The 12,742-nt window shown below is 35.6% G+C and overlaps 1 protein-coding gene and 1 long non-coding RNA gene across 4 annotated transcripts in view; one reads left to right on the forward strand and one right to left on the reverse strand.

Annotated features, from left to right (window-relative positions):
* SYT1 (synaptotagmin 1) overlaps nucleotides 1-12,742 on the forward strand; it is a 577,710-nt gene that overhangs the window by 507,994 nt on the left and 56,974 nt on the right. The window lies entirely within an intron of this gene.
* The window catches only part of LOC129525958 (uncharacterized), a 62,250-nt gene continuing 60,482 nt past the window's right edge, over nucleotides 10,975-12,742 (reverse strand). The window contains exon 3 of the long non-coding RNA XR_008670533.2: nucleotides 10,975-11,626. This is a non-coding gene — a long non-coding RNA (uncharacterized lncRNA). The remainder of the gene's footprint in view (nucleotides 11,627-12,742) is intronic.

Consider the following 12,742-nt stretch of genomic DNA (forward strand, 5'->3'; position numbering starts at 1 on the left):
AGTGCTGCTTTCTGTATGATACTTCATTCCCTGAAAGATTATTTTCCCCAGCTAAGTCAGATTCAAGTTTCTACACAATTCTGGATAATGTTTAGGAGGTATCCTGACTTCAAGGAATTTATATTCAAAAATACACAAACACATGCACTCTTCTCCCTTCTCCCGTAACCTAATTGAGTTTGCCAGGAAAAAGGGGCAATGATTTTTTCCCCTTGTTATTTACTAATAGATAATAAAGAATATATACTAGGGGTAAAAAAGACAGAAAATCAGAAAATCCAGAGAGGAAAGGAAGTTAAAAAAAAAAAAAAGAAAAACTAAATGAAGCTTTGACAAAAATGCGATAGTGTACACGTACTGCCTTTCTTGAAATGATCCATCTTATTAAATGATGTGGTTTCAGTGCTTACCTCTTAGCCCTGCTACACCTTGGGAATTTGGAAGAAAGCTAGGTTTTTCACTTTTTAGATGATGGCAAATGTTACGTGCTCCAAACGCTGAGTAGAGATTCTTGGATTGTGATGAAATATAAAAATATAGTGCAGTCCCCACTTTGAATTACTAAACAAACTCAAAATATTGTAAAAAGGCAGGCATTTCTTGACTGCTCATACAACATAAACTTTTCTCCCAAGTAGTCTGTGTCGTGTGTGAAACTGCAGATAATAAATCTAGGCTTGTTTGCCATGTCTTCTATGAATGCTCGAGGGAAGTTTATCCACACCTAAACGTAACTGTTGAAATATTTATTGGCATGATATGCTAATAGAGGCCCTTATAGTGCTTTGTGGAACAGACACATATACAGTCACGTGGGATACGGGTATGTTTTGAGAAATGCACAGTTAGGCAATTTCATCATTGTTGTGTGAACTTCATAGAGTGTATTTGCACAAACCTAGGTGTTGTAGCATGCTACATACCTAAGCTATAGGGTATAGCCTATTGCTCCAAGGCTACAAACCTTTAGAGAATATTATTGTACTGAATATTGTAAGCAGTAGAAACACAAAGGTAAGTATTTGTGTATCTAAAGATAGAAAAGGTACATTTAAAACACATCATTATAATCTTATAGGACCACCATAGAACATGTGGTTCATCCTTGACCAAAACATTCTTGTATTTCCACTTCCTCCCTAACTATGAATACTTTCATGCTGTTCAATATGGTACAATGGCAAAATAAGTTTATATAGTATAGATGGCTATTCAAGATATTGTTACTTAAATAAAAAGTGGGTTTTTTTCCTAAAAACAAAACAAAAGAAAATCTCCTTTTGCTTTTCTAACTACCCTTTATGTCCATTTTGTTGTTGTCCCTTGCAGAATTTACAGTATTAGACAAAACACACAGTGGAAGATCAGAATTTAATTAGATTTATTTGTTGTTGAAACAGCTTTCAAATTCTTTCATCTTATAAGGAGTGAATCCCTAGATTACTCACAGACACATGAAAATAAAAAACTACAGAAGAATGTTCACATTGCATTTCAGTTCTTCATCATGTAAAGCACTTGGGCCTTTCTAAAAGATGCAAAACTCTCTTTATTATTTTGATGAGCTAACAAGATGAATTCATCTCTAGAACACTATAAAAACTAAATTGCGAAAAATGGCCCCAACCATATAACCTGTCCTTGATCATACCTATTATTCGGTAATTCTCTGGGGAAACTAGAATCTTTTAGAAGTATTATTTGTGTCCTAACTATTTAAGTGGATGATTTACCCTCCTCTAGGAAACTTAATATTGAGAGTAGGCTGAGAGGTGATCATGTTAATCTGGAAAATTTTTCATAAATTAAGGAAATTTAGTTTAATAGTTAGAGCAAATTCTCCACATGCATCATGTTTCTGTACTGAGTGCTGAACTATACAATAAACAAGGAACTGAAAACAAGCTTTGAAAATATCCAGCAGATTCAAGTATTGCTATTTGGCCTAACAACCTCTTAAACATATGCTCATTTGCAACTGCAAATATAAAAGCTTTTGTGTAAAAGGCTTTATATTTTATACACAAAATATAAAAAGTTTTGTAAGATTAGATTTGTATGCCAAAAAGAATCTTTCATATATATAATTCTCTAATTCTTAGATATCAAAAACAAGACTATTTGAATAGTTTAGTATTAAAATAAGTGACAACTTACATTACTTATGAGGGCATGTAATCAGAGTGGCTGTACCTGAACTAGGTACAAAAATGCTTAATACTCAGCTTAACACTAGCATGTAAAATGTATGTGAATTCAGCAAAATATATTTTAAATGACTTTACATTCCATTACTATGTGTGTTATAGACACAAAGTTATGGCACTGAGATGAATCACTACTTTTGACAAACATTTTTTGACACTCTCACCTGGGAGATCCGGAGCACCATCCACTGAGAGCCAAAATGATCTAAATTTATAGTTCCATTGTTTCAAGGCTTGAATAGAAGCATAGCAGAAAACAAGAATGAAAGCTGATTTTCTATTGTTGGCAGATGTGAAAAAACATCATCACTTATTATATGATAGGTTTGGTTGGCTTTCTCCTGAGTTACATAAGATGTTATGTTCCTGATCTGTTTATGTATGGGTGTTTAATACCCAAATCTTTGAATTATTGTTAGATTATTTACTATCTTTTGCTAGTAGTTATTCCCACCAAGTAATTTATAATAAGCAGCTAATGGAAGGGACCACTGGATTTTTTTTTTTTTTTTGAGATAGTCTCACTCTGTCACCCAGGCTGGAGTGCAATGGCACGATGTCAGCTCACTGCAACCTCCGCCTCCTAGATTCAAGTGATTCTCCTGCCTCAGCCTCTCTAGTAGTTGGGATTACAGGCACCCACCACCATGCCCAGCTAATTCTTGTGTTTTTGGTAGAGACAGGGTTTCACCATGTTGGCCAGGCTGGTCTCGAACTCCTGCCCTCAAGTGATCTGCCAGCCTCGGCCTCCCAAAGTGTCAGGATTACAGGCATGAGCCACTGCTTCTGGGCAGGACCACTGGATTTCCATATGGCAAAAACTACTATCAAAAAGAGAATTTTTTTTTCCAAACTCTACATAGATAAGGATTGTATAATCAGTTACTGGAAATGCATTCTTAGGATTGTTTGCATAATTTATTTTCTATGTATTTGTGGATGCTCAATCAAGCTTTATATATATTCATTGATTTTTTTCAAATCTGATTAGCCTTAGTTATGCGTGTTTATTCCCCCAAAAAATGTCAGCCACAATTAAAATTAAAATTATGATACCAAACTTACTGATGGTAGCATGCTATAATTTATAATTCAAGATGGTATCAGAGCCACATTATATACTAAACTGGTTTTGTATATGCAGGTTATCATAGGATTTAGAACAAATCAGTGTATTAGGCCAGAGTTACCAACTGAAGGGAGCATCAACCAACTGTGGTTATACAGTCAATTACCTGTTGTTGTTGTTGTTTTTTTTAATTCAGGAAAATGTGTTGTATATGAATATACTAAATAAAGGAAACAAAGCTATTAATAGAATGTGCCACTGGTGTCTTAGGTGAAAACATACACCAAGATTCATAACTCCCCTAAAATTGTTATTGTCAGTTAGCTGGATAAAGTGGTCTATGACTAAGTTAAAAAGCTAGAAAAATCTTGTAGTCAAAAGGAAAACAAACTTTGTTATGTATACTCAGGCTGGCCCACAGAAGGTGGTGCATGGCGGTGCTGGTGAATATCATTGCTGCAGTCTCTAATACTGCTGCAGTGCTGCCTAGCTGCTACTTTAAACCAACACTGGCTCATCTGGGGCCTTGAATTACCCCTTAAAGTTTGTATGGTGCATTACCCTGCTATTTTAAAATTACTTTAAACCATTCCTAAAGAAAGGTACCACATCCTTCTCCAGAGAAGAAGTTATTAGATTCTTTACAAAAACACATATTTATTTAAATAATAAATTTCCAACAAAAAATAAACAATTATAAGATTCCTTTGAAAATTACCAGGGTTTTCCCCAAATACATTTTTGGGTTTTTTTTTTCCTTCCTTACTATTCATTAGTTTTCTTTTTTTCTTCTTTTTTTTTTTTATACTTTAAGTTCTGGGGTACATGTGCACAACGTGCAGGTTTGTTACATAGGTATACACATGCCATGGTGGTTTGCTGCACCCATCAACCCGTCATCTACATTAGGTATTTCTCCTAATGCTATCCCTCTCCTAGCCCCCCACCCCCCCCCCCAGGCCCTGGTGTGTGATGTTCCCCTCCCTGTGTCCATGTGTTCTCATTGTTCAACTCCCACTTACTAGTTTTCTATTGTATGAACTATCTTCCATGCTTATTTATTTATTTTGCTTTTATTAAAAATAAGAAATCTGTATTCCTGGTATTCCCTGGTGTTTGGATCTTTTACACACCTATTAGAACCATAATTTCTGTAACATAATAACGCTTTTCACAACGTCTCAGTGCCTGTTCCTGAAGTTATTAGTTTCCAAGTCTCCTCGATGCCTAGCCTCGTGCATCCATGGGTCTGTAGTTGCCCCTGTAGCATTCTCATTGCTACTTCAGTTTCCCCGTGACCTCCTACTTCTCTTCTCTATGGGTGTGCACTCTCCTTATCTTTCTTGCTTTCGCTCTCAACATTAAATTCACATATACGAAAGACATTCTATGGGAAGAATAACCTACTCCAGCATTTAATAGAGCCATTCTAAACATGTCTGACATAGAAATGTCCGCCTGTCACCTGCCTATTGAGGAAATGAGCTTGAGATTGGAGATAGATATATTATTGCAAACCACAATCAAGGCTAATATCTTAACCTGATTTTATCCTAATTTATCTCTGTTTATCTTCATTTTCAGCATTTCTGCTCTTTCCACCCTCTCTTACCCACCTTGTAATCTTCGAATGCTATATCTAACTGATACCATTCATAAAGGGAATATTTCTGCACATATTATGCACTTTCACTTGAAGAGACAGTAACCCTCCAAGACAGCAATGGCCCAGAAAAGAGACTAGAAATGTAGTGATAATTCATAAGTCAACATCTGCCTCTCTTTTCTACCTTAGCCAAGTTTAACGCAGAGGGCATTACACTTAGTTCTAGTCTCAAGTCTACCATAATTAGAACCATAATCATGGGCAAATCACTTAACTTGTCTGGGCATCAATCTCTCAATGAAAAAACTAAGCTATTTGACACATATGGCCCCTTTTATGTTTAAATCAATTTTATTGTTTTTTACTAAATGAGGTTTAGAACATTGACCCATCAAATGAAGTCACTGTAAAGAATATAAAAATTATAGTTAAATAACATTTCAAATATGAAGCTATTTAAATGTCAATTGTGCAGGCAATTTTTAAATATTTCTAGTCAATCATAATCACTGCTTTCTCAGTCTTTCTATTCTTCCTATAAGCATTTGATTAAAGTTGATAACACAGAATTCTCTTTTAATATGCATTCTGTTGGGGATACCAATTAAGATTTCTTTAACTTGTTTATTTTAGAAGTTGTTTATAACGCCAAGCAACAGTTGTAAAGAGGATAACATTCCCAGTAGATGGTTTTGAAAACTTCTATAATATCTAATTATGTATAGATCCAGACTGTTTATGTTTGGCATACAAATAATTGCTGGGAGTTAGAATGGTTTGATCAATACATGCAATTAAGTGCACGTATGTTAACCTTTTTCTTTAAAAGTTACTTTGTTATATGAACATTTATTTTTTAGGTTATATATTTAATCCCAAATCTTTGCTATCTCATGAAGACCAGTTTGTCATAAACACTTAATAAATGTCATTTTGTTCAATTAAAACAGAAGGGCCTGTACATCCTATGCATACATACTTTTTCTTCTACTGCATTGTACAAACATTTAAACCTGTGTGTGTATAGCTTCAGGAAACTATAGCTGGAGCTGAGCCAGAAAATGTCTACAGTAGGCTTACAATAGTTTTCTAGTTCCTTGGTCACTACTATGCATCACGAGTGCCTTTACCTATGTCCTTTTCCTCTTCAACCTATATACACACAGACTTTTTCCTGCTTCTTTAAGGGGGAAAAGTCTGCTAATTCAGGTGAGGGACTATGTGTTTGAAAAAGTGTTTTCAAATAAAATACTTGGCCAGTCGCAGTGGCTCACATCTGTAATCATAACACTTTGGGAGGATGAGGTGGGTGGACCACCTGAGTCCAGGAGTTCAAGACCAGACTGGGAAACATGGCAAAACCCCATCTCCACTAAAAATAAAAATAAAAAAAAATAAAAAAATAGCCAGGTGTGGTGGCACACACCTGTAGTTCCAGCTACAAGGGAGGCTGAGGTCAGAGGATCACTTGAGCCAGGGATGCGGCGGTTGCAGTGAGCCAGGATCATACCACTGCAGTCCAGCCTGGGCAACAGAGTGAGACTCTGTCTCCAAATAAATAAATAAATAAATTTTGTAGTGGTAGAAGTTTCTAAGCAGGGATTTCCATGTTCTACTCGTAGAAAAACTTACAGAACAAGCAGGTACTTTAAACCCCAACTTCTAGGGCTAACTACGTCATAGAAATTATTCTATAAGGACATGATCTACATCATTACATCACACATGATTCCAGCCCTCTTTGTCTAAGCCTGTGACACATACTTAAACCCTGCTGTTTAACAAATCAACTCCAAAGTAACCCATCTTTGAATGTCATTAAGGATGAGTATCTGCAATGCAAGAAACTTTGTTATCCCATGATGTTTAGAAAAATCTGCTTAATAAGTAGATATATTCCACTTGTTTGTTACTCTCCATAGGTACTCTCTCTCTACTTACAACAGAATTATATGTAATCAGTTGTTCTCATTCACATAAACAAACCCTGACAAGAAATAAAAATGTGGTAATATCAGTTCTCTGCATCAAGGAACATTTTTAATAAACTGTACTATAGAACATCTTACTAATCAGATCTTTTAACAACACATATGTTAGCCATAATTTCTGTACTAAGACACTGAATCTATATTACATTGTAAAAATTCGAGTATGAGCTATCTATACGTTCCTAGCATTGTATCCTATGTAAAAACCCTAAATTAAATAATACACCCAAAGAAATTGAGACCATTTTTAGTTAATTTAAGAAAATAATGTCAGATATTTCCAGTTGCTAAGCATTTAATATGAATCAGGCACTGTGCTAAGAATTTTATAGAGAGTAGCCCATCTAACCCTCACAGTAACCCTATATGGTAGGTACTGTAATTAATATTATTTTACAGAGGAGGAAACTAAAATGTTAAAAGCTTAATTGTCCATAATTGTAAGTGGAGCTAGAATTCAAACCAAGTTTTTCTGGCTCCTGAATTATATTTTTATACCACCGCCTACCAGTACATTTATATTCAGGTTTCCTTGGCTATCTCACCATAAAATGCTGCCACCCCATCTTAATGGTTGAGGAGATTCAACTCTCAGTTCTACCATAAGCAGTAGCATGCAATTTTAACTATAGCTCTAGAAATATCCAAGATTATTTAGCTCAATTTCCCAGCTCTGTAGGTTAAATTCATTGTCTTTAATGTATTTCACGCTAGCTACCCAATGCAAATTATGTCACTAAGAACAAAGGAATAGTCACTACTTGTTTGTTTCCAATAATTCTTTTTTTTTTTTTTTTTTTTTTTGAGACGGAGTCTTGCCCTGTTGCCCAGGCTGGAGTGCAGCGGCGCAATCTTGGCTCACTGCAATTTCTGCTGAGTAGCTGGGACTACAGGAGCCCGCCACCATGGCCGGCTAATTTTTTTGTATTTTTAATAGAGACGGGGTTTCACTGTTTTAGCCAGGATGGTCTCGATCTCCTGACCTTGTGATCCGCCCGCCCCGGCCTCCCAAAGTGCTGGGATTACAGGCGTGAACCACCGCGCCCGGCCTCCAATAATTCTTTATTATAGACTGTGCTGTATTGAATTACCTTGGATTCCATTATTTTGCCAAATCATTTATAAGATAAATTCCTAGAAGTAACATTTCTGGGTCAAACAACGTTAGTAATATTGATAGGTACAAAGGCTTTTTGTTATTGTTTGTTTTCATTTTTATTAAAGTTATACATACAAGCACATAGATTTAAGAATCAAACAATTCTACAATTTTTTTTAAAAGGATAAGAAAAGCAGACACTCCCCTCACAGTGCTTGCAGGCACATCTTTTAGCTTTTTTTTTTTTTTTTTTTTTTTTTTTTCAATTTACCCTCTTGTCTCTAGATGATACGCTGCTTGGTGAATTTTGTTTCAGCGTTACCCACTGACTCCCCGCCATGGAAAATGAGGGTTTAGCTCTTTTCTATGCACACACATATTTCCAATATAGTTATGCCATAATTTTGTCTAGCTCAATATTCAATTCACATTATTGGGATTATGTGGAAACTGCACAATTGAGCCCTGTAGTAACCTTTCAACACTTTTCCTTTCTCATCTAACATTGTTTAATTGTCCCATTGGCTTAATTTTCATGTGTTTATTACCAATTCAATCCCAACCTCGCTGCTGATTGTCTAAATCTCTCTCAAATTGCTCATCCTTATGAAGTAACCTTCCCCAGAACCTGACTTGCTACAGTCTAGACTGGTTGCTCTCCAACTCATCCTGGAGATTCCTGCCATCTGTGTGGGAGCTTCTAATGTCTTCCTCTTTCAGTGTTGGCTCCATCTTGGTGGCAAACATCCAGTAGTAACTAACTGCCTGCAAGGTGACTTTCGGAAAGCTGCTTAACAACTCCAAACCTCAGTCCTCTCATCTCACCTTAATTGTGTCACTACTTTTAAGATTAGTCATAGCCTCTTGACCCAGTGGTTAAAGCAGTTGTTTTCAATTGGCAGAATGCATTAGAAGTTCTGGGGGTGTTTGTTAAAAATGCAGGTGCCCAGGCCCACCCCAGTGATCCTGATTCAATAGCTCTGAAATAGGGTGTATCTGAATATTAAAAATAGCTGGTGGTTATTCTGATGCAAAATCCTGAAGAATCACTTTTTAAGAAGCACCAGCTCAAAGATATAAAACAAAAATAACAAGTCAGCAGTGATTTTCAAAGCCAACAGTAAAAGAAGCTTTCAAAAATCCCTTCCCAGTTCTAAAATGTATACATTGGGGGATGCCAGAAATATATTGCTTAAGATTTTTGAAAAGTTCCCTAGGAATTTTTTAAAAAAACTAATTTAATAAAGAATAACACAGTCCATAGGTCATTAACTTCAAATCATGTATTAGGAAGATGGCGAAGAGCTAAAGTGGCCCATTTTTATTATTTTCTGAAAGTGGAAAAGATGTTGCCAAAAGCAAAGAAAAGAAGACATTATCTTTTGTAATCATTGAAATAGAATTTTTAGTTGATTCCCGCCCCACAACAGTTTTGAGTAGACAGTAAGAATTACAAATGATTGCACCACTTAGAAAAGCCAGAGAAAGGAATAAATAGATTTATTTTTGTTCAGAATGACTGATTTGTTGTGATCAGAAACCAAAGGATTTTAAAATACTGAGTACAAACCTGCATATGAGGTTTGTAAGACAATGGGTAGAATACTGGATGTCACAACTAAAAATGAGGCCAGTACCACAGTAATTTTGCAAGATGTGTGTCAAATATCAATCCATTGTTGAAAGGTCTCCAATTCATATATACCCTAAACCTTAGTAAAAAATGTGCCACATCCACACCACATGAACAGCACATATCATCACAAAAATAGTGTTCTTTGAAGAATGCGTAGGTACCACTAGACACCTATTATTAATCATTGTTTCTCCAAAGAAGGAAGAGTTTAGATATGGTTTTGTGAGAGTATCTTACTGACCACCACATTTCAATATTTTTAAAATATATGTTTGAAATATCCTAAATAGGCAAGTTTCCATGGCAATATACTTTGGGCAATTTGAAAGCAAACAAATAACTATGAAAAATTTTATTTAAAAAGTTTTTATTTTCTAGCATATCTACAAAAATCACATCAACTCTTTGCTATTGTGAAAAACTACATGTCATAGGAAAAACAAGTAATGATATAAACAGATTTCATAATTTGAAATAAACTGTCAGCTGAACAAAGATTACATTACGAACATACCCAATAATACAGATTGTAGATGCACAAGTAAGAATTTACACTGGTTTACAGCAAATGAGGACAGGAGGATGGAGGATACTTTACTCCCCATTTGATCCCACATATGGTATACAATTTACTTGGAGTATAAAGGACAAAGAAAAAGGGTATAGGGAGACTATCAGGAGAGGTAAACCAATTTAAGCTGATGCAAAACGAAAAAAAGACAAATGTTTATGTCTGATGACGTAAAATTAAAAGATTACTAGTTCAGTCAGTTTAATGAAGATTAATCTGGTCCAGTTAATAAAGAAAACTGAATATATCTATTGTAACCGTATCTGAAGAGGCAATTCTGAAAGCATTTTTTTTTTCTGAAGCACAACTCTTTATTTTTCTTTCTTTTTTTTTTTTTTAGTTATACTTTAAGTTCTAGGTTACATGTGCACAACGTGCAGGTTTGTTACGTAGGTATACATGTGCCATGTTGGTTTGCTGCACCCATCAACTCCTCATTTACATTAGGTATTTCTCCTAACGCTATCCCTCCCCAAGCCCCCCACCCCCAAGCAGGCCCCCACGTGTGATGTTCCCCTGTCTGTGTCCATGTGTTCTCATTGTTCAATTTCCACTTGTAAGTGAGAACTTGCAGTGTTTGGTTTTCTGTCCTCGTGGTATTTTGCTGAGAATGATGGTTTCCAGCTTCATCTATGTCCCTGCAAAGGACATGAACTCATCCTTTTTTGTGGCTGCATAGTATTCCATGGTGTATATGTGCCACATTTTCTTTATCCAGTCTATTACTGATGGACGTTTGGGCTGGCTCCAAGTCTTTGCTATGGTGAATAGTGCCAAAATAAACATACGTGTGCATGTGTCTTTGTAGTAGCGTGATTTATAATCCTTTGGGTATATACCCAGTAATGGGATTGCTGGGTCAAATGGTATTTTTAGTTCTAGATCCTTGAGGAATCACCACACTGTCTTCCACAATGGTTGTACTAATTCACACTCCCACCAACAGTGTAAAAGCGTTCCTATTTCTTCACATCCTCTCCAGCATCTGTTGTTTCCTGACTTCTTAATGATCGCCATTCTAACTGGCGTGAGATGGTATCTCATTGTGGTTTTGATTTGCATTTCTCTGATGACCAGTGATGATGAGCATTTTTTCATATGTCTGTTGGCTGCATAAATGTCTTATTTTGAGAAGTGTCTGTTCATATCCTTTGCCCACTTTTTGATGGGGTTGTTTTTTTTCTTTCAAATTTGTTTAAATTCTTTGTAGATTCTGGATATTAGCCTTTTGTCAAATCGGTAGATTGCGAGAATTTTCTCCCATTCTGTAGGTTGCCTGTTGACTCTAATGATAGTTTATTTTGCTGTGCGGAAACTCTTTAGTTTAATTAAATCCCATTTATCTATTTTGGCTTTTGTTGCCATCTGAAAGCATTTCTTTAAGCTTCTCTGTCAGCCTCCCTCTTCTTTTCCCCACTCCATCCTTCTCTCTGATTTCTTCTGCCTTCTGGGGAAGAAATGAAGACTGAGCAATTTCATCAGTATATACCCCTTTCCTAAGCACTAGCATCCTGTGCTGTTCCCTCCTGGGACAGAGAAGACCAGAAACAGCTGCTATGTCAATTTAAACCTTGTCTCTGACTAACCTAGAAGCTATAGCAGGGGCTGCATTAACGACATAATATGTCATTTGGCTGTAATCTGCTCTAATGCTTTGGCATCTGGTCACGTGTATTACTTAAAATCAGACAAATACATAAACTGTTCATATAGCCCAGATAGCTCGGTGATAGCACCTGGTAAATGCTAGGGGTATGTAGCCGGGTATTAACTTGAATTGCAATGGACCAGCAGATATGAAAATGATTTGGGATATTACCAAAGCAGTTGTTAAAATGGAAATAATATTGCTGTTACTGGGAAGAAAAAAATTGAAAACAGTAAAAATGCAGCTACAAAAAAAATTACAGGCAGAAGCTCTATAGTATATTAGATTTAACCTGTGTAGGCAACTGACAAACACTGATAAAGACAGATGGCTACGACAGCATATAAAACAGTCCTCACGATGATTCAGTATACAAATGTGAACCCATTTAAGCTAATAAAGATCAATACCAACCAGAAGTTGATGATGCATAACCCACCCTTTATTCTTATGTCTCATTTTAAAGGTTAACACATTTCAAAATTTATACATTTAAAGATGCTTAACTTTTAAGATAGGAATTGATTTGGCTTATTTTATGTTAAAGAAAACTGTTTCAGCTCACATCAATAAAATATAATACCTAACTAGAATTCATCAAAAACAGGTTTCTACTGCAACATTTCAAGAAACTAGATGATATGTTTTACGCTTATTAATTACTCAAATGCTAAAACATCTGGACTGTAAATTTAATCTTCCAATGAAATAGCTACACAATACAGTTTTTTCACTATTAAATACATTAGGTTATTACTCTGTTTACCTAAAGTTACCTCCATAATTACCAGTAGAATTAAGGTTAAGTTGATAAATTTCATGAGAATCCCAAAGTTTGAAAACTATTTTCACACAACACACACAAAATTTTATTATCTTATATTATTTTTTAAGGCCAAGATAATTTGAAAGAAC

This window comes from Gorilla gorilla, chromosome 10, assembly GCF_029281585.2.
Source record: "Gorilla gorilla gorilla isolate KB3781 chromosome 10, NHGRI_mGorGor1-v2.1_pri, whole genome shotgun sequence".
Taxonomy (NCBI): Eukaryota; Metazoa; Chordata; class Mammalia; order Primates; family Hominidae; genus Gorilla; species Gorilla gorilla.